General features: G+C 33.6%; 1 pseudogene; it reads right to left on the bottom strand.

Moving 5' to 3' along the window:
* Positions 1-2,064: 2,064 nt before the first annotated feature.
* LOC132520174 (U6 spliceosomal RNA) lies at positions 2,065-2,160 on the bottom strand (annotated as a pseudogene).
* Positions 2,161-24,205: the final 22,045 nt, after the last annotated feature.

Here is a 24,205-nt window from a genome sequence, read left to right as displayed (position 1 = left end):
GTAGAGCAATAGCACAAACAGAAAGGCAGAAATTAAAGTTCTAGAGATGGCAAGTATTGATATAATGTATGAAAAAATGTACACTAGTTAGCAGCAGATTAGTTAGTTCAGACTAAAAAATTAGTTAACCTCAAGACAGTAATAGAAAATGTTAATATCTCAAAGGAAGTACAGTGAGAAAAAAAGACAAAAAAAGAATAAAGTATCAGTGAACTATGGGACAGTTTGAGGTGGCTTAAATGTGTAACTGGAATCCTTGAAAGGAAAGAAAGAGTGAGGGGACACAAAAAATAATTTTAACAAATAAGGCTGAAAATTTCCAAACTTCGGTGAGAGCTAGAACCACATATCCATGAAGCTTAACAAACCCATAGCACAAAAGACATCAAGGAAACTATGCCAAGGCAAATTATAATCAAATTGAATAAAATGGTAAAAAAGAAAAAAAATTCTTAAAAGCAGCCAGAGGAAAAGTATACATGACATTAATAGGGATGAAGTTAAAAATGACAGTACATTTCATGTTGGAAGTGATGCAAGTCAGAAGACAGCAGTGCAACATCTTTAAAGTATTGAAAGAAAACAGTTGTCAACCTATAATTCTACTTCAGGCTCAAATATCTTTCAAAAATGAAAACAAACTGAAAAGCTTTTCTAAAAACTTCTATTTATAAAATGAATAAGTCATGGGGATGTAATGTACAGCATGGTTACTATAGTTAATAATACTGTATTGAATATTTGAAAGGTGCTAAGAGAGTAAATCTTAAAAGTTCTCATTTCAAGAAAAAAATCTTTGTGGTGATGGGTGTTAACCTGACATTGTGGTAATCATTTTGTGATATGTATAAGTATCGAATCATTATGTTGCATACCTGAAACTAATGTAATGTTGTAAGTCAATTCTACCTCCATAAAAAAGAAGACCTTTTCATATATATAAAAGCTGAAATATTTATTTGCCGAAGACCTACAGTGTAAGAAATGTTAAGGGAAGTCCTCCAGGCAGAGAAAAATGTTACCAGGTGGAATCTGGATCTGTATAAAGTAATGCAGAGTATCAAAGGTAACCATGTGGGTAAATATAAAAGGGTTTGTTTGATTTCTCATTTCATTGAAAGCCAAACATTTTACATGTGTTTGATTGCTGACAATTTATCTTTACAGAAAGTAGTGGAAGCCAAGAGAGGAACTTCTATTCTGTTATTTTGAAGTTTAGAATTGTCAAAGAAGAGATTCTGGACATTGTTAGACACATACAAGAAACGTAGAAAATCCCTATTTCAAAATGATCAGCAGAAAACAAGAAACATTCCTGAGATCAGAGATTATATGAGTAAGGTTACTCATATAATAATTATAGCCTAACAGGTTGACAGGAAGCCACTCTCATGAGTAAAATTCTGACAGTGCAGTTGGCTACACATTAAACCTTTTAGAGTTCAGATTTTAAAAGGACATCTTAATGTTTGTGTATATAATTATTCATTCTTTCTCATTTCTGAAGAATTTGAGAAAGCTTAAGAGAATGCATATATAGAAAAGTTAAAGTAGCTAACAATTCGGGTGGAAAATATAGAAAGAATAGATAGGTAGATAATCTATAGAGAGAATATAAACAGATGTTAAACACTGGGGAAGTTTGAACATAGCTGTTAGATCATAAAAGGGCATGTACAAAACATTGGAAATGTGTCCATACTATAGTACACACTTGGGAAATAATGATTGGATAAATGAATAGAAGAGAGAGGCATAGAAGTATAATCTAGGAAGTTTAAAGAGAAGAACAATTTATTGTAAAAAATGCTAAAGAAAATTAAAATGACTTTGTATAAGTTTGGTTTGGCAAAAGAATTGCTAAGAAGATACAAGAATTCTGTAGGGGTGGGGTAGATGATATAGAGATAGCAGAGCCATTGAATTACTAAACTGGATTGGACTCTTCTATCAGAGAAAATGATTTTCATCCCAGAAAGTGTGGAACACACATGCTTTATAGGAAATTGAACATTAATATACCTATGGTGGTAATGTAAGAGTACCCTAGTACTTAAAAATTTTTTTTTAATGAAATGCTTCACAAATTTGCATGTCATCCTTGCACAGGATGATAATATCTGTATTGTTCCAACTTTAGTATATTTGCTATTAAAGTAAGCACCCTAGTGCTTTAAATTAGTTAAAAACTTTAGCTGTAGCTGAAATACATCTCATTGTAATGAAAGAACAGCTGTGAAATCATTATCAGTAATCTTTTAGTAATGCTGCAGATTTATAGGCATATCAGAAAAATGGAAACAAATAAAGGTTTTTCTTATTTAAACAAAAATTATTAAAATTTCACAAAGTAAGATTTTCATAAATTCTTACAAAATTTTAAATTGTTGTTAGTAAAGTTGCAGGATATAATTAACATTCAAAAATCAGTGGCATTTTTACACACTAACAACAGCTGTCCAAAAAAGAAGTTAAGGAAACAATCCCATTTACAATAGAATGAAAAATACTTAGTAATAAATTTAACCAAGGAAGAGAAAGGTCTGTACACTTGACAACTATAAAACATTGATAAAAAAAATTGAAGAAGACACAAATAAATGGCAAGATAGCCCATGTTCATGGATTGGAAAAATTAATATTGTGAAAATGTCCATACTACCCAAATGATATACAGATTCAGTGCAATCTCTATCAAAATTCCAATGGCATTTTTCACAGAAATAGAAAAAAGTTCTAAAATTTATATGGAAGATCTCAAATAGCCAAAGCAATCTTGAGCAAAAAGAACAGGAGGCCTCACACTACCTGATTTTAAAATACACTACAAAGCTATAGTAATAAAAACAGTTTTGTACTAGCATAAAAACAGACATATAGACCATTGGAACAGAATAGAGAGCCTCAGAAATACATCCATATATTTTCTTCCAAGAACACTCAATGAAGAAAAGACAGTCTCTTCAATAAACTGTGCTGGGAAAACTGGATATCCACATGCAGAAGAATGAAACTGAACTTTTATCACACACCATATAAAAAAATCAAGCCAAGATTAATTAGAGACTTAAATGGAAGACCTGAAACTGTAAAACGATTAGAAGAAAACACAGGGCAAAAGATTTTTGACACTTATCTAGACAATAATTTCTTTACATATGACCCCAAAAGCACAACTAACAAAAGCAAAAATAAACAAATTGGATTGCATCAAACTATAATAAAAAGCTTCTGTACAGTAAAGGAAACCATCAACAGAGTGAATGGGAAAAGAATATTTACAAACCATGCATCTGATAAGGCGTTACTATCCAAAATATATAAGAAACTCAAACAGCTCAAGAGCAAGAAAACTAATAGTTTGATTTAAAAACGGACAAAGCATGTGAATGGACATTTCTTAAAAGAAGACATACAAGTGGCCAACAGGTATATGAGAAAATGCTCAACATCACTATTCAACAGGGAAATGCAAATAAAAATCACAATGCCGTATCATCTCACATCTGTTAGAATGGGCATTCTCAGACAAGAGATGAGTGTTGGTGAGGATATGGAGAAAAGGAAACCCTTGTGCACTGTTGGTGGGAATGTAAATTGGTACAGCCATTGTGGAAAACAGTCTGGAGATTCCTCAAAAAATTAAAAATGAACTACCATATGATCCAGCAATCTGACTTGTGATCATATATCTAAAGGAAATGAAGTCAGTATATTGAAGAGATACCTGCTGTTCCATGTTCATTGCAGCATTATTCACAGTGGCTGAGATGTGAATCAGTGTATGTGTCTATAGAAGGATGAATGGATAAAGAAGATGTAGTGTGTGTGTGTGTGTGTGTGTGTGTGTGTGTGTACACACCCAAACGCCACATACAGGGGAATACTATTCAGCCTTAAAAAAGAAGGAAATCCTGTCATTTGCAACAACAGGGGTGAAGAACACCTGAAGAACATTATGCTAAATCAAATAATGAAATAAGCCGAATGCAGAAAGACAAATACTGCATCATTTCATTTATATATGGAATCTAAAAAAAGAGAACTCATAGAAGCAGAGTAGAATGATGGTTGTCAAGGGTTGAGGGGTGAAGGGAAGGGGGAGATGTTGGTCAAAGGATACAAAGTTTCAATGCAGGATGAATAAGTTCTGGAGATCTAATGTATAGTGTGGTGACTATAGTTAATAATACTGCATTGTATACTTGAAATTTGCTAAGAGAGTATATCTTACATGTTTTCACTACACACATGAGTTAAAACTATCATCAAGCCGAGAAAAAATAATGCAAATTTAGCTATATGATTGGAAGTAATATGTCTAAAACACATCATTTCATGATACTGCCTTTTTTTTTTTTTTTTTTTGCGTTACGCGGGCCTCTCACTGTTGTGGCCTCTCCCGTTGCGGAGCACAGGCTCTGAACGCGCAGGCTCAGCGGCCATGGCTCATGGGCCTAGCCGCTCTGCGGCATGTGGGATCTTCCCGCACCAGGGCACAAACCCACGTCCCCTGCATCGGCAGGTGGACTGTCAACCACTGCGCCACCAGGGAAGCCCGGTACTGCCTTTTAATGAGCTCCTTTTGCCTAAAATTCTGTGCCTTCTATCAGGTATAGGAAGAAATTTAAGTTTAAGAACAATGTCCTTTTCATAATCTGTTGTCTACCTAGTTTTCTAAACTCCTATCTTACCATTGCTAAAATTTCCCTTCACTCCAAGCTCAAAAATGCCTTTAAGGGGCTTCCCTTTAAACATATCATGCCACTCCCTTCTGACCTGCAGAGTTTTTGATGAGAAATTAGCTGAAATCTTATGGGAGTTCCCTTGTATGTTGTCATTTTTCCTTTGTTGCTTTTAATATTTTCTTTTTGTCTTTAACTTTTGTTAATTTGATTACTATGTGTCTCAACCTGTTTCTCCTTGGGCTTATCCTGCCTGGGACTCTCTGCACTTCCTGTACTTGGGTGACTATTTCCTTTCCCATGTTAGGGAAGTTTTTCAGCTATTATCTCTTCAAATATTTTCTCAGGTCCTTTCTCTCTTCTCCTTCTGGGACCCTTATAATGCTAATGTTGGTGCATTTAATGTTGTCCCAGCGGTCTCTTAGACTGTTTTTATTTCTTTTCATACTTCTTTTTTATTCTGTTCTGTGACAGTGATTTCCACCACTTTATCTTCCACGTCACTTGTCCATTCTTCTGCCTCAGTTATTCTGCTATTTATTCCTTGTAGTGTATTTTTCATTTCACTTATTGTATTGTTCATCTCTATTTGTTTGTTCTTTAGTTCTTCTAGGTCTTTGTTAAACATTTCTTGCATCTTCTTGATCCTTGCCTCCATTCTTTTTCCAGGATCCTGGATCATCTTCACTATCATTATTCTGAATTCTTTTTTCTGGATGATTGCCTTTCTCTAATTCACTTACTTGTTTTTCTTGGGTTTTATCTTGTTATTTCATCTGGGACATATTCCTCTGCCATTTCATTTTGTCTAACTTTCTGTCATTGTGGTTTCCATTCCGTAGGCTGCATGATTGTAGTCTTCTTGCTTCTGCTGTCTGCCCTCTGGTGGATGAGGCTATCTAAGAGGCTTGTGCAAGCTTCCTGATGGGAGGGACTGGTTTTGGGTAGATCTGCATCTTGTCCCTCTCATGGGCAGGGCCATGCTCAGTAAAAATTTAATCTGCTTATCTGATGGGTGGGGCTGTGTTCCCTCTCTTTTGGTTGTTTGGTCTGAGGCAACTCAGCACTTGAGCCTACAGACTGTTTGGTGGGGCTGATTGTGCTCTCTGTGAGTGCTCACACCAGAGTACTTCCCAGAACTGCTGCTGCCAGTGTCTTTGTCCCCACAGTGAGGCACAGCCCCCCCCACCTCTGCAGGAGACCCTCCAATACTAGCAGGTAGGTCTGGCCCAGTCTCATGGGGTCACTGCTTTTTACCCCTGGGTCCTGGTGAACACAGGACTTTTTGTGCACTCTCCAAGTGTGGAGTTTCTGTTTCCCCCAGTTCTGTGGAAGTCCCACAGTCAAATCCCATTTGCCTTCCAAGCCAGATTCTCTGGGGACTCCTCTTCCCATTGCTGGACCCCCAGGCTGGGAAGCCTGACATGGGGCTCAGGACTTTCACTCCCATGGGAGAACTTCTGTGGTATAATTGTTTTGCGTTTTGTGAGTTGTCAACCGAGCGAGTATGGGATTTGATTTTATCGTGATTGCATCCCTTCTACCATCTTGTTGTGGCTTCTTCTTTGTCTTTGGATGTAGAGTATGTTTTTTGGTAGATTCCAGGCCCTATTCATTCTCCATATATTGTTCATATGTCACCCTCCTTGGAAATCTTTCATTGATCACATTTTCTCCCTGCTTCCACCCCACTGTCCCTGCCTTTTTGATGTCATTGTATTTTGCATATCCTCAGATTTCAGTTTAGTGGAATTAATTACTCTATTTTGGTTTAGTATTGTTTTAAGGTACACAGTACAATTTTAAGATGAGAACAAATGGCAACAACAATGGAAACAAAAGAAACTAGAAAAAAGTATGATTAACAATTTTAAGGTAGGAATTGTTATGTAACTAATTTGACATTTGATTTCCTGAATTACTGACACATTAACTCTTTTATGTTTCATTATATGTCAACTTTGTATTTATGGAATTTTTATATTTTTGGACATTAATGCTTTTCAGCTTTCTAATTTTTATTGAAACTTATTTTTTTCAGATATTTGTTTCCTAGGTAAACATTCCTAAAGAAGTTTGTTTTCTATGTTAAAATCTGTTTTTATTCTTCTTCCTTATTAAGAGAGAATTCTCCAGGGTTGTTTTGTATTTCTGCCCATCTTTGTTTATGACTATCTTTTCAAGGATGATTGTATAGCACATAGCTTTGGAAGATAGAGATAGTGTCTCCTCTCAAGTGGAGGGCAGGCATGCTTACTCTGATTATGAAAGATTCAGGTTCCCTAAGTTCACAGGTTTTCTTCTGAAACAAAGCCCATTGCTTTGTATAAGTATCCATTTTGCTCCATCTGCCTTGCCTTCATTAGGATTGAGGGCAAGGAGGACAGACGCAAGCATGATGACGCTCATGCTCTGAATTATTGTATGAGGAATAAGGTCCTTTGTTTCTGTCTCAGGAATCTCATGTCTTTTGCCAGCATCAGAGAAACTGTGGCAGGTTAACTTGTTAGCTTGAGGTAGATAAAAATCTCAGACTCTTCATAGTTCTTACATCTATATATCCTTAACTTGTAGACCTCTTTTAAAAAATATTTTTTGCTCCCAGAGGCTCCAGAATTACATATGATAGCCTCCCCAAAATAGCACTCTGGTTTCTGTCAATTTAATTTGTTTTCTGTTAAATTCACCAGTTTATTATTCAGATGCAAACATAAGAACAAGTTTAACATGTCCATATACACTCTAAAACATCTTCATTTTTCTAGATTGCTAGATTTTCTAAATTGCTAGATTTAATCTTGAGTATTCTTTTTCTGTCATTAACCTTTGACATATGTTTTTTCTTTAACTTTTATAGTGTGATATCTGTCTGTCTATCTATCTTGTGGTAGAAAACACATAATGTTAAATTTACCATCTTAACCATGTTTAAGTGTTGATATAAGTATATTTTAAATGCATAATGAATGTTAGTAGTTTTTAGAATACTTGTATATTTTTAAAATGTACTATGAGTTCATTATTCTGAGTAACATTATATGTAGATAAAACAAATTATTAAAATTATGTTTCAAGAAAAAATTTTAAAAAGCCCTCATTATAAATAGTCTTTATTCTCTATTGCAGATATTGAGACAGTATAGCACAGTGATTATGAGCATGATCTCTGGTGGCAGAGTTTGTGAGAATATTTTCTTGCTTTGCACTGACCTTGTGAAATTTATTTGAACTCTTTATGCCTTAGTAATATGGAGATCATAATAGAACATACCTCAAAACATTATTATGAATACTAAATGAATCAGTACATGTAAAATAATTTAAAAAGCTTCTGGCATATTGTAAGGACTCAGTAAGTCTTGTTATTATTATTGACAATTGAAAACTACCCATGGGAATAACTCAGACACTAGTAGTTTATATAAAATTTGAGAAACTATAATCAAGAGTGAAAGATATACCCTAAAAACATATGAGTGTTAAAAAATCCAGTCTGATAAACTTTGTGTTTAACAGTAGTATTAATCCATTTATAGTTAATGTGATTACTGATATATTTGTGCCTATATGAACCATATTATTTCATATATTCTATCAGCCCACTTGTTTTAGCATTTTTTCTTCACCTTTTTTGAATTAATCAAATATTTTATATTTTTCCATTTCATCTACCTCTATTACATTTTTCTTATGCATTGTTTTACTATTCTTTTAGTAGTTACCATAAAAATTACAATATACATCCTTTACTTTTTGCAGTCCAATTAAAAGGATTACTTTTACCACTTTCCCAATAATGCTAACTTAGAACATTTTAGCTCTGTTTTGCTATCTCCTATTTTTGTTTAATTATTGTCATATATTTTAAGTTTCCTTATATTTAAACTCTTTGAATATTATTGTTTTGTATAGTCAATATTTCTTCACACATTTAACCTTTCTGTTGTGCTTCATTTCTTTCTGCATTTCTATATGGAATCATTTTTCCTCTGCCTGAAAAACTCCCTATGTCATTTTTTATTTTGGAGACAAAGATTTCTATGTTGGTAGTTATTTTCTTTCAGCACTTTAAACATGTTATACCATTGCTTTAGGCCTTATGTGATTTCTATTGAGAAGTAAGTTGTCATACTTATTGTTTCTCTTTTGAAAGCAATTATTATTATTTGGTCTTTGTATTTTATGTGTCAAGAGTGTGGTTTTCTTTTTTTATTAATTTTTATTCATTCAACATTGCTTTACAATGTTGTGTTAGTTTCTGCTTTACAGCAAAGTGAATCAGCTATACGTATACATATATCCCCTCTTTTTTCGATTTCCTTCCCATTTAGGTCATCATAGAGCATTGAGTAGAGTTCCCTGTGCCATACAGTATGTTCTCAGTTATCTATTTTATACATAGTAGTGTATATATGTCAATCCCAATCTCCCAATTCACCCCACCCCACCCCTTTCCCTGCTTGGTGTCCATATGTTTGTTCTCTATGTCTATATTTATGCTTTGCAAATAAGTTCATGTGTACCGTTTTTCTAGATTCCACATAAGTGACATTATACAATATTTATTTTTCTCTTTCTGACTTACTTCACTCGGTATGACAGTCTCTAGGTGCATCCATGTCCCTGCAAATGGCACAATTTTGTTCCTTTTTATGGCTGAGTAATATTCCATTGTATATATGTACCACAACTTCTTTATCCATTCCTCTGTTGATGGACATTTAGGTTGCTTCCATGTCCTGGCTATTGTAAATAGTGCTGCAATGAACATTGGGGTGCATGTATATTTTCAAATTATGGTTTTCTCTGGGTATATGCCCAGGAGTAGGATTGCTGGGTGATATGGTATGTTTACTTGATTGAGGTTTGCAGAGCCTTTGAATCTCTGGATTGATGTCTTTCATCAATTTTAAACAATTCTTTACTATTATATGTTCATATATTTCTTTTACATTCTGTCCTGCTTGTCTTTCTGGGACACTAATAAATAAGTATGTTACACCTATGCCCCATACCCCCAGCATGTCTTATAAGCCCTCTGTATTATGTCTCCTTTTTCTCTTTGTGCTTCAGTTAGGTATTTTCTACAGAGCTATCTTTCAATTCACAAAATTTTTTTTTCAACTGTTTCAATTGTTATTAAATCATTCTATTGAGTTCTTAATTTCAGATATTCTGTTTTTCAGTTCTAGAGTGGCTATTTCATTATTTCTTATGATTTCACTTCTCAGGAGGAAGTCTCCATGATTTAAAGCATTGTTTTCAAAAAATTTTCCCCTATGTTTTCTTTTTTTTACGTTAAAAATTGATTATCTATATATTTCTCTGCAGAGAGAGTAGGACATAAGTTATACATGAGCAAAAATTAGTAAGAGAAAACAATATAAAATATAGAAAATCAACAAAGCTAAAAGGTGGTTCTTGGAAATTTCTAGTTTTTATAACTCCTTGGCATAACTGATCAAGAAACAATGAAAGAAGGCACAGAATTCTAATATCAAGAATAAAAAAAGCGTTGACATTACATATCATACAGATATTATCAACAAAATAATATAAATGTATGATATTTATTTTTGAACATTTGATGTAATGGAACAGAAAAATAGAAAAAACTAATTGTACAATATCTATAGTTAGTCTTCTCACATAGAAAATCTAGGATTAGATGACTTGCTATAAGAATTCTACCAACCAATTAAGGAAGAATTTTTGAATCTTAAAGGAATTGTTTGAATATTTCCTTTGAATATTTGAGCAGGAATATTTCCCAACTCAGTTTATGATGCTAGCAAAATTCTAATTCCCAAATCTGACAAATATATTTGAATAAATGGAAAAAAATCCTGTTCCATCTCTTTTACAAGCATAGATACAAAATATTGCCAACATTAATCGGTGGTTTGTGGAAAGGGAAAAATCACTATCAGTTTGTATTTATTGCAAGAACACACGGTCAGTTTAACGTTTAAATATATGACAAAACAATTTACTATATTAATATTTGGTTCTTCCTCTCAATGTTGGGACATGCTTATTCATCCCGTCTTTTAAAATAGTTGTCGTAAATTTACATTCCCATATTTGATTATGAATTTCACAATCAAAATACTTTTGCTTATCTTGTTAAAAATCTCAGTCATATAACTGTCCTGATCAATTTTTTCTTGAAAACTATTTCAGTTGCAACAAATAAAGGAAAAAAACTGTTAATTTTTCTTCTCATTTATATATTTTGAGTAATATAAAACCAACAATCCACTCACAGTTTTAGTGGGCATAAACTCCCAGCCAGAGGTTACATTTCCCAAAAGTCTTTGAAGCTGCATGTGGCAATTTGACTAACTTTTGGCTATTCAAAGATGAGTAGAAGTGATGTGTGCAACATTCTGCTCACACTATTTTAAAAATAAAGTTGATTTCCCTTCACTTTTTCTTTTGCCCTTCTTACAGGCTAGAGCAATGATTGATATGGCCATAGTGTCAAAGCTGACCATGTTGATGAGGACAATACCAAGGGTAGGGAGAGGGAGTAGGAAAGAAACAAGATAGAATAAACCTAGTTTCTTTCACGGCATTTTAGATCTGAGCAGCCTGCTCACCCTATGTTTTCTTGAACAAATTAATCATAGTTATTTTAAAGTTCTGTCTGCCAACTCCAGTATCTGGATCACCTATGGGTCTGTTGTTATTTTATGTGATTTTTTCTCTTGATATTTGATCATGCAGGTCTGTCTTTTGGCATGTCCCATAATTTTTAATAGAGTGCTAGATACTGTATATAATACAGAGACTTTAATAGTGTTATCTTCTGCTAGAGGGATTTCATACTTTTCTCTGCAAAGCAGGTAGAAGTCAAAGGAGATCACCTTAATTTAATCATGATTGTGGCTATTACAGTTTTTCTAGGGCTTAGTTTAGCTCTTTTTTGTTCATTTTTATAAAGTATTGTTCTCTGGGGATTTCAACTGTGACCCTGACCATGTTTAACCATCCCCACCCCCGTGTTCTGAACTGTAATCTTTAATGACTCTGTGTCTCAGAGTTTTAACTTAGAGTTTTAGTGTCACCTTGCTCCCCACCCCTTTGCAAACATCTTGATAGGGAAACAGACCATGTATTTTGAGGCTCCTCAAATCTGCAATTTTGTTATGTGGCCCAACAAGACCACAACAAGCTTATTTTCCAGCTCCTTAATGGCAGCCTTCTGCCAGATCTAAACCCAGATTCTTTCTCTGTTGCCTGTTTATCAGCAAATGTCCCAGGAAAAAAGCATCTGCAGATTGATCGCTAAACTTTCAGAGGTTCTATCCTCTTCAGAATCTTAGCCCCACTTTGTCTGTACTGGCAGTTCATAGAGTTGGAAGCATTCATAGCCCTATGAAGACTTTAAAAATAGAATTTTGTATTTTATCTGGATTTATAACAAATCATATTTATAACAAAGAAAAAATATGGATTTCATTTTGTTATATTTTATATGGATTTATTTGGTTAAAATGTGGTCTTATGCAAACTACTCATTCCCTCTAAAGCCAAAGTCATGTCTTGAGCTTGTTAATTTCTACTACTAAACAGTAAAAATTGTAAAATGCTTTTGAACTTATTTCATAATTTCTAATACCATGTACATGATAATAATAAAATTATTATGCAAGTAAATTATTTTTCAGCTTCAATAAATTTAAAAATCACATGAAGTAATAATGATGGCTCAGATGCTCTATATTTGAAGGATTTCACATTTCTACATGATGTGAAACCGTGATTTTTCTGTTTGTGAAAGTGATAGAATCTACCTATTTTCTTTTGAGTGGCTATGTAGCAATAAAACATGAGGAAAAGAGAAGTACCAACTTCAGCATTTAGGGTAGTGAAGCATATAGTTTCAAAGATACAGTATGTGAGAGATGAATTTTTTAGTAGATCAATGTTCCTGAAAAAAAAGAACAAAGAAAGAAATACCTAGCTATTCTTCTAGGTGTTAAATCCTGAAGTATTAAATATGAATATCAAAGTCTGAAATAAAAACAGTGAAGTGTATAAAAATGGGAAAATAAATCCTCATCCTTTTTGTATATATAAAGAATGTTACTGCTGGTTATATGGTTTAAATTATTAAATGAATACAAATGGCTAAATTGTATAATAAATCAGAAGGAGTATAATATCACAAGGATTAACTAATTGCTAATTAAATTTTTAGATTATCAGCTTCCTCTAGCCTATTAATTTGCATCTTCACTGCATATAAGGAATTATGTTTAAGAGAGTGTGGATCATTTTGCTTAGAAAATTTATTAATCCAGGATTGCCACATAATCAATTTAAATATTGTTAATATATTTCTATTTCATGTATTAATAATTAGTTATTAACAAATAATACTGTATAATTGACCAAATATCTTATATATTTTTGATATTACAACCTGCTAGTTATGAATCAGGACAAGAATTGTTTCTGAATTTGACATTAGAGTATAGCTAATAACTTGCCCCTAATATGTTTAAATAATGTATGCAGATCCATCTTACTTTCGTAGAGGTTCATGTAATCAACCCTTTTCCCATTTTAATATCTCATTGATTTAACGTCTTTTACTATATTCCATTTAAAAGTTTTTTAAAATAAATATATGTATATCTCTATTTAGTGACAGAGCCATATTAATGAGCTTATTGTAAATTTATTAATCATGACCTTTGTATTGATAAAAATAAAATAAGTGATATACTTCTTCTTTCAAAATTTTTTTTTTTAATTCACAGGCCTGTGAAATTTCTGATGAACTACCTAACTTGACTAATTGATATGCTGCTTTCTCGTCAAGAACAGAAAGAACTACTAAAGTATCAGATATGGTAAGAAGGCTTTTCTATGACCACATGTATTTGTAATCTAGGAATCATGGAGGAGACTGAATAACATAACCATTATATTAGGACCTGAGAGAGGTACCTGGTAGCCTGCTGTAATATCTTCAGTTAGTATGCTACTTCCATATTTTTAAAGTTCAATGAAATTCTTGAAGCTAAGCAGAAGTCTAGCATTTCTCTGTGAGAAAAATTTTATGTGGAACATCTCCTTAAGGGTCAGAGAGCATTCATTAGGCCATATAGACAAACTCAACTTGTGTTGTATATGAAGTAGAAGGTTTGTTTACTTTAGGTTCAACTCAGTTTCCTCATAAGTGCAAATATTTTCCCTTTTCAGTTTGAATCTATCTTGAGACTTAAGACTTTTCAGTGACATTTTTTATCCCTGTTAATCTGTATTTTAAATTGTGTTGATAAGAATTTTGCTACCTCAATTTCCATTTTTTATAAATAACTAATATTGAATAAATTGAAATAAGTAAAGCATGTGAAATTTAAAACTGTATACTTAACTATTTCATTCAGATTAAACTTATTAAAAGATCAAAGTGAAATTTAAAGATAAAAGGTTAGACTTATGTGTACAGGTATTGTTAAAATAAATTTTTATAGAAATTGGACTGTTATTATAAGATATTGTTAGTAACAAATGACCAAAACAGGATCATTAACCAGGTCGTAAAATGTATCCAGTCAACCGAGAAGCAGAATTGCTGAACTAAAATTCTACTAGGTACACAATGCCAAGAGTTCATTTACAGTGTTTTCAATGGTGAAGTACATGGTACAAGATTAGGAAGAACTCATGTAAATGAAGTACAAATGCAGTGATAGTTAAGTTAATACAGCTGTGAATGTCTAGGAACTCATAGGAATTAGATTAATTTGATGAGAGTCATTAAGGAAGGGACTTATTTTTTTTCTGAGACATTAATTGACTGAATCTGAGAGATGGAGTCAAAATTAGCATCAGGTTCTATGAGACGTTTTGTAGCTATAAGTTCAAAAGATAGTTTAGAATCATCTAGCAGTGTCTTGACATTTAAGAGATTTTCATAATTGTTAAATAAATATGTTGTTTTAGTAGATTATTTATTAATCTTGAGGAATTTTAGGGTTGTGTTGTGTTTCTCAAGTGAATCATTGTTATATACACCTTTGGATCCATGTTGAAGTATGTCATAAGTAATTTATTACTAATATAACGCTTATTTCTCTTGTAATATAGTAGCTACTAGGAAAAAACAATGCAAATTTCTGAAGGTACCCATAGGAATGCACATGTATAAGTTACACTTTATGTTTGTAGTGAAAAAAGATGATAGAGATCTGTTCTAAAGGAAGATGAGTTGCCTACCAATTGTTTTTACCTAACTTACATTTTCCTCTTTTATCTTTGTCTGTCACTGCATCTGGAAATTCCTTTTTATTATTTATTTATTTATTATAATTTGTATTGGGGTATAGTTGATTTACAATGTTGTGTTAGTTTCAGGTGTACAGCAAAGTGAGTCTGTTATACATATAGGTATATCCACTCTTTTTTAGATTCTTTTCCCATATAGGCCATTACAGAGTATTGAGTAGAGTTCCCTGTGCTATACAGTAGGTTCTTATTAGTTATCTATTTTATATTTAGTAGTGTGTATGTGTCAATCCCAATCTTCCAATTTGTCCCTCCCACCCCACATACCCTCTGGTAACCATAAGTTTATTTTTTACATCTGTAACTCTATTTCTGCTTTGTAGATAAGTTCATTTGTAGCCTTTTTTTAGATTCCACATATAAGCAATATCATATGATATTTGTCTTTCTCTGTCTGACTTCACTTAGTATGATAATCTCTAGGTCCATCCATGTTGCTGCAAATGGCATTATTTCACTCTTTTATTGGCTGAGTAATATTCCATTGTATATATGTACCACATCTTCTTTATCCATTCCTCTGTTGATGGACACGTCTTGGCTTCCACGTCTTGGCTATTGTGAATAGAGCTGCAGTAAACATTGGGGTGCATGTATCTTTTTGGATTATGGCTTTCTCTGGATGTATGCCCAGTAGTGGAATTCCTGGATCATATGGTAGCTCTATGTTTAGTTGTTTAAGGAACCTCCATACTGTTCTCCATAGTGGCTGTAGCAGTTTACATTCCCACCGAAAGTGTAGGAGGGTTCCCTTTTCTCCACACCCTCTCCAGCATTTATTGTTTGTAGATTTTTTGATAGCATTGTCCTTTTTTCCCCTCAAGAAACACTTGCATTTAAAAGGATTGGTTGGTACTCAGCTTACCCAAGAAGCGAAATAGTTTAGTCACATAGAACTCTTTGGTTTTTGAATCCCTTCCATAAATGAGAATACCCTTCAAACATGTGGGTGTATGATATGTATCTAGTGAAAAATTCAAATTATTGATCTCAAACTTTTAAAATAATGGAATTAATTTTATAATTTTCACATCAAATAAAAATATTAGAAAATTTACCTCCTATATATTTACATTTTATATATATGGACATGCTGCAATCTTGAAGGAGGGCATATAGTTTAATTTTCAACATGTTACATAAAAGTTTTACATAAAAATATTTAAAAATCCAGACTTCTGTTTCATGTGAAAGACAGAGCATATATATACATCTCCCTTCTTTTTACAAGGTCCCAATGAAATAACTTTTTTAAAAACTATGATATAAGGATTAGTTGAATATAAAAAGACAAAGAGATTGAAAATATTAATGGAGGCTAGACACAAGCCAAACATCTGATTATTAGGCATTCCAGGAGCAGAATGCTAGGATGGTAGTTTGCAGTATTTGCTGTAAAAAACAGTAAGTTATCTTGAACAGAAAAAAACACATGTCTTCAATTAGAAGAGCTCAACAAAATACCATAGAGGACAAATTTTCAAAGATATGTATTCTTCTCACATTCTTTTGTGTTTTCAGAAGACTAGAAATAAAGAAAATACCCTTGAAGCTTCCACAGAGAAAAGTAACTGGGTCACCTACAATGGGATGAGAAACATACTGATATCAACACTTTCTCAGCAGCATTAGAGACATTTCAGAACTAGGAAATGGTAGGATAATATTTTCTAAAATTTCTAAGAGGAAATAATTTTGGGTAAAGAATTCTGCCTCTACCCAAAATTTCAATTAAATGAATCAAGAAAATAATTTTCTGACATGCAAGAGCTTGGAAAGTTTAGTACCTTCACAACCCCATATGTGAAGATGCTCTAGCAAAAAAAAAAAAAAAAGGAAATAAGAAAAAGGTGACATAAACATATAAACATAGAGGATAGAAACTCAGCATTTCTGGATGAAGTAGAGAAAAGTGGAAACAAATTAATAAAGAAGGCATTTTTAGTTCATGCTTGGGACATTCTTCAAGAGTCAGGGGTTTTGTGACCACAGAATTTTATTTACTCCTCTGTGTGTTTCACTGCCCTAGTTGGTTCACTGGGGAATAATCATGATATTCTAAATGCTGTTTTAATATTGTTGATTTGAAATCAATCTATACACGTTGCAGAAGATTTAATTATAGTACAACAATATAAATATTAGAAATCTTAATATCATTAATAAAATCAGGAGGTGAAAGGTAGGAGGCAGTGAAATATGGCAATTCTGTTATTTCATAGTGCGGAGTTAACAGATATTGTCAAAAATTGACAAATTACAGTATAAGTCCTTATATTAAATTTGTAATGGTAAATACAAAAAACCCCACACATCTCAAACTGAAAATAACTCAATTACTATTAAAATAAATTATTTCTGGGACTGGAACCAGGGAGAGGTCAAGGAGGACAATTTTACCATTTATTTTAGACACTTGCATATGATTTGATTTTTATTCATGATGTGAAGATATTATTTTAAAATAAAAGTAAAAATAATACTCCTGAGTTTATGAGGAGCATGCATTTGGAATGGCATTATGACATACTGGTGCCTGTACTGACTCATTCTCTGCAAACAACCAAAATTCTAGGTAAAATAGAAACAAAACATATTGACAAATGCTTCCAAGATTTAGAAAGAGAGGAGTACACAGGCTAAGTTAAGGAGGGACCCAGAGTGGCAAGTAGAGCACTGAAGCCAGCTGTCACCCTGAGGACATTTGCCAAACTAGGTGACCTTGAGTTTTAATTTGTATAGCCTCAGAGACCTCCAGAGAATGAAAGAGAGCCTAAGACTCTCTCACAGTGATTAGTCTCAAAAAGATTCTTAATACAGTTAAAACTCCAGAGGGCAACCTAGGCAGGTTAGGAGTGAAATGCAAATAAATCTCCCCTTCTTACACACCAAAGGACTTTAAGGAAGATTGTTAGTGTTGAACTTTTTGGTGTTGAATGTGTGTTAGGGGAATCACCCCTGAGATCCTGTTACATTTCACCTTCATTTAATGGTTACAGATATTAATGAAATGAATTTTATTAATAAAAATAAGAGCTAATGCTTATAATGTGCTTGTTCTATGCTAGGGACCATTTCAAATGTGTATTAACTCACCTGAGTACTATAATAATGGCCATCTTTAAAAATGTGGAAACTGAGTTTAAAGTCTTTAAATGGCAGTCAGAATTCACACCGAGGCAGTCCATCAATAGAATCCACTCTTTTTTTTTTTTTTTAGAATCCACTCTTTTAAGGGTCTTTCTGTGTTACTCCCCTTTGGGCTGAAGAATTAGGCTTAACTAAAATAAATATGACAATAAAATAAATATGACAATATAGTAAATGATTTTTGTGATTTAAAACAAAAGAGATATGACTGTAAAGATCTCAGACATTATTATAAGGGATAGAACTTTTTTTTTTGAAATGCAATTTCTGTTTAGCAGAAACTGATGAGGATTCAGCGTCATGAAACAGTAGTGAAGTTAATAACTTTCCTCTAGTCATTCAGACCAAAAATTAACTAATGACTATTTAGTGGAAAAATCACTGGAAGAATTTGATGTACTTTCTTATATTGAGGCATGGCTCAGAAAGGGGCCTCATTTGATTAGTGACAATTGGTCTCAAAAAATATAACAAAAAATTATACTAATATTTTATAAAAATTAACAAATGACTTGAAATATATTAGAATTATTTGCTGAACAGTTGCACTACAAATTTTATCACTTGATATAGAGTTTTATAATACTTAGAGTTGAGAATGAAGAGAATTTTAAAAATAAATTTTGATTTATATATTTATCTATTAGTTTATATTCATTTGATTTGTTAAATATTTTGAATATCATCCCTGAATAAAGTTTAAAAGCAAAAGCTTTGGCATCAGAGAAATGCTTTTCTAGTCTCTAAATCTGTTTCCTCAACTATTAAATAGTGATAATAAATTAAGTAGGCATGACCTGATAGGGTCATAGAAGAACTAAGTATATTATTGCTTGCAACACTTATTTCATTGTGTTACCCACAGTAAGCTGTAAGTAAGTTAGCTATAAAAATTGTGAATGGCAGGGTTACGGCTCAGAGCTAAGTAAATCCCACTTCAAAGCCTATGCTCTCTTTTCAATATTTCATAATATGAATAAGGAGCCTCTATTAAAATATGGTAATGTCTTTTGCTTTTTACACTTCTTTGTAAGTGACATTCACCTTCCTCAACCAGAGGACCCTCTGTTTTGCATGGTGTTGCTATGTCAGGAATGCAAAGAAGCAGAAAGAATAAATGTTCAGTTTTTTACTTTGGAAACATTTCTTGAAGTTCTTTTCAGAGGCAATAGTTGTGGGGGCCATGGCTTTATAATGGAGCTTTGAAAATAATGGAAAGTGTTGTCTAATTTTCACTTTCCTTTAAATATTCCAGAACTAGAGTTTGGCTAAGAGGCCCAACTTTTATATAAAGTAGCTATTTATGGATAATAAACAAACTCAAAATCTTAGTAGCATATAATAAAAAGCACTTATTACTGATAAGTTTGCAGGTCTGCTAGAGAAGCTTACTTCAGGCTGCAGGTTTGCTGGGGAAGCTCTGATTCATGATGCCATTTGACTGGGGTGGCTCTTGGGACTGGTGGGGTAGCTGGAGTATGTTCTTTTCATGGTGATGGCAGAACTATAAGAATATTACTGTAAGAAAGAGAATAGGGAAATTGCAGGATAAGGGAATTTTCCTGCTACAGTGAATGAGAAAGCCCTTCCTAGATTGGAAGACTAGAAAAGGATAGAGAAAGGTAGCAAAGCAAGGCATTTGAGATTTGAGCACGAGGCCAGCTTCATGCTCTCCCACATTGTGGGTGAACTCTGGTAAGACTGGGGGTTGGGTAGTAGTGGTGGAATACATGGAGACTCAGGTTAAGAAATCCCAGAATTACTGAAGTATGAATTCCACTTCATCTCTGAAAGCCTGGGAGGGTGCCTCCTTTCATACTGGGTAGCTGCTGCAGACAGAAAAGTTATAATGGTATATTTAGGCAAAGAGGGCCTATTATCAGTCAGGGTCTAGTCAGGAGACAGAACCACACTAGTTATTTTGAAATAAAGTAATACAAGGAACTGTGGATATTGGAGAACTCCAAAAGGCAAAGAGGGAACACTAAGGTATGATGCAAGTAGTAACAAGCAATGCCACCATCCTTAGGCCTGGGAAACAAAGGGAGTAGATTGGAATTATTAAAACTTGAAAGCTTCGAGATACCTTTTGTTAACGTGATTCAAGTTTCTGAAGAGGAGCACAGCTCAGCTGGTGCTAGTGTCTCAGGAGCTCAAAAGAAAGGTCCCCTGGGCCTGGGGCACAGACCTTTGGGATCCTGGAGATAGTAAAAAAAAAAAAAAATACGTATATTAGAAATGGATTTCAGCTGAAATCCTTAAGAGTCAAAATTATTCTGACCAAAACCTATATTCTGTTACCCTCAGTCTTTCTTTCCTTACAGTATCTCACTGGAACAGCTATGAAAATTTCTTAGATTTTTACATAGTTTTAAATGTTTATTTTATTGGCTGTTAGTTTGCTTGTTGGTATCTTATCATTCACCTAACCACTGGTGGAGGAGAGAACATTAAAGTGAATTTTCTTACTGCAAGTAAGGGATTTTAGGCAAATGATTTCTGACACACTGAAGAGTTAGTCGGTCACAGTGCACTTACATACTTCCTGTTCTTCCATTACATTTTAAAGTCTATAAATTTTTCACTTAATTGTCTAACTTCATTAGTTCAGAAAATGGCTTTGATATGCAAACAGCAAGCACAAGTGCTGCTGGATGCCATCTTCATCAAAGCACAGAAGGAACAGTAAAGGCAACTGCTAAGCAAAATACACTATGAGAAACCAGATTCTAGTAGCCTGCTTTTTGATTGTGTACAATTGCCTGTCAGTACTTACAGAGATTGTGAGAAGGATGCAGTTCTGCAGTTTTATATTAGTTATTTTAATTGTCCTACATAAATATCAGAAGTAAATAATAACTTCATGAAGAAATTATGTTTTTAAATTTTATTTATTTATTTTTGGCTGCATTGGGTCTTCGTTGCTGCGCGTGGGCTTTCTTTTTATTTGCGGCGAGCAGAGGCTACTCTTCTTTGCGGTGCACAGGGCTCTCATTACGGTGGCTTCTCTTGTTGCGGAGCATGGGCTCTAGGTGCACGGGCTTCAGTAGTTGTGGCTCATGGGCTCAGTAGTTCTGGCTTGTGGGCTCTAGAGAGCAGGCTCAGTAGTTGTGGCGCAGGGGCTTAGTTGCTCCACGTCATGTGGAATGTTCCTGGACCAGGGCTCGAACCTGTTTCCCCTGCATGGCAGGTGGATGAAGAAATGATTTTATCTTTACTCTTTGATAAAAAATTTTGCACTTTACTGTGTCTTGAGGATGAAATCTGTCCTAACTTTGAAGATACCGTGTTCATTTAAAGTGATCAACAGCAAAATGGCTCGTATTCTACATAACCTCTGAGACAAGCTATTTGAGGCATTCATCGCAATCTGATTCCTACATTTTATATCAACCAGTCATTGTTTTATAGCTTATGTGAGAATTGAAAGACAGAAAACATGTTAAAAGTGATATGGAGATGACTAGTCAAGACCTTAACTCCATCATTTAAATCCTTGATACCAGCATGACTATATATTCGATCCTACACATGGTGTAGTGATGGCATTAATACCATTGAAACCTCTATATAATAAATCCATGACTAATGAAACATGACATTTAGAAATTGACTTCAAGTGTCTGTCTTACTTAGGATGCATGTATTCATGAGTTATAAACCTTCTTTCAGTATATTTAATGTTTAAGAATTCACTTGTTCTTAAGTGTGTTGTAGATTCATCCCTGCTTCTTAACTTGAGCATATTCCCTTCTCCCTGAAGACTTCCTCTTCCCAGCGTGCAAAAAATGCCAGAACATCGAGAAAAGAACAGTATTGTACTTTAGCTCAAGTGGCTAATTTGCATTTCTTATAAACTCTATAGCTAGTAATGTCAACTTCTTACCTCCCTCATATATGATCAGTTCTTAAGAGACATACCTTCTTAGCCACCAAGGTCATTTTTGCTGTAGGAGTATTTGACTCTGGGGCTCCCCCAGTGTTCCAGTTACATTGTAACAGACCCTGAACTAGAAATCGGAATCCTGATTCTCTTCTCAGGTTTTTATTGCTGCTTCCTAGTGAAATAGATCTTGTTATTTTTGCTGATGTACGATGATAATCTTCTTACATCTGTGCTATTTCCTATTTGTTTGGACATACTTTCAGTATCTTTACCAGTTCTTTTGCCATCTCTGCTTTTCTTTTCTCTTCTCTTCTCTTTTTAAGTGTACCTGTAGAAATAGAAGCTCTCGATGAATCTGATGCCATTGATATAAAATGCAAAAGATCTTTTATGAAATCGTTTTATTCAAATGCTGCTATGTCCCAGTCCAAAATTTTTCTGTTTTCTTACTTTTTACCATATTAAGAGAATACAGGAGTCTCTGAAGAAAGTAAGTACATCCCTAATTCTCATCTATATAAAATGCAAACTTTTTAAAAATATTAAATATAATAATTGAAAGGAAAAATGAGATTTTATGAATTCTACTAATTGTTTTATCTTCTCTTAAAAAACTTACAAGACTTTTTTTAAAGAAATACTTTAAAACTTCCATACAGTAAGATACCCTTAACTTTTAAATGTATGTAATGATTAGTGTGGAAAAGATCTTCAAAGAAAAGTAAAGCAGTTCCCTACACAGTGGAAAACAAAGGAAGCAACATGTAACAATGATAAATATCTCTGAGGACTTTCTAATTACCTTCTAATATGGTGTTTATATTTAGAAAATTAATTTACCCATTTTTATGGTCCCACATCCAATTCTAGAAGTATGCTTTTAAGACATCATTGCTTAATTATAAAAGAAGCTTTGGGACTTCCCTCGTGGCGCAGTGGTTGGGGGTCCGCCTGCCAGTGCAGGGGACACAGGTTCGATACCTGGTCTGGGAAGATCCCACATAACACGGAGCAACTAAGCCCGTGCGCCGCAACTACTGAGCGTGCATGCCACGACTACTGAAGCCTGTGCTCCTAGAGCCTGTGCTCTGCAACAAGAGAAGCCGCCACAGTGAGAAGCCCGTGCACCACAATGAAGAGTAGCCCCTGCTCGCTGCAACAACAGAAAGCCCGCGCGCAGCAATGAAAACCCAATGCAGCCAAAAATCAATCAATAAATAAATTTATAAAAGAAGCTTTAACAGAGTAGATTTTTAAAATCTGAATTTGCACATTTAAGCATTTCCCTAGGGTTTAAGACCTTTCCTATACCTTTGATTTGCTCTGTACAAAGAAAAAAAGATCACATATTAAACACTTGCCAACAATTTCCTAATGTGCATTGTAAATTCATGATTACATCTGTTTCTTCATATGAGTCTCATAGTGCACACTTAGGGGGCTTTTCTTCTACTTGTATTCAACTGATTTAATTAGGCAAGTCCCACTAACGTGCTAATTGGAAGACAGACTTTTTCCCATTCGCCTGAGATTAGATTGCATTCACGGAATCATAATTATTTTGATGGCTTACCACAGTGAAATAGATGAACTGTGTATCAGCTAAATTTTTAATGAAGTTAACTTTTTACTTTCATTCTTATGTAATTTCTTTCTTTATCTTCTGTATAAGGTTGTTTCTCAAAGTGTCTTTTATTTATTTTTTTCAGTTGTCATTCTCTTTCTAATATGTCACATCTCAAATACTTTAATAAAATTTTGTTGTATACTTACAAGACTGAAATTAAAGAAAGACAAAACAGTTTTGATCTGAAGACTTAATGCTAGGAAACAGAAGTAAGACAAATTATATATTAGAGCCCAATTGTGGTATAAAACATTTTATCTTATAAGTTCTTAGTATTTTACACATATTATAATTTCTGTCCATTTGTCTCCTTTATTAGCTCATCTAAGTTCATGATTAACACTATTATGACCTTGATGTGTTCCAATCACTGTGATAGTATTTGGGATATAAAGATAACTATGACCTTTCCTCTGGAAGAACTTCATCCAAAAGTAGAATTATGCCTTTAAAAAGAAATTCTGAGGAATATAATTTGTATTTTTTATATTATCTGGGAAAATTCCTTTTTCCATTTATATATATATTCTACCTATACTTTAATGTCATGAT

This window comes from Lagenorhynchus albirostris, chromosome 4 (genome assembly GCF_949774975.1).
Source record: "Lagenorhynchus albirostris chromosome 4, mLagAlb1.1, whole genome shotgun sequence".
Lineage (NCBI taxonomy): Eukaryota > Metazoa > Chordata > Mammalia > Artiodactyla > Delphinidae > Lagenorhynchus > Lagenorhynchus albirostris.
Note: the sequence above shows the minus strand (reverse complement) of the source record. Positions and strands in the feature narration are given on the sequence as shown.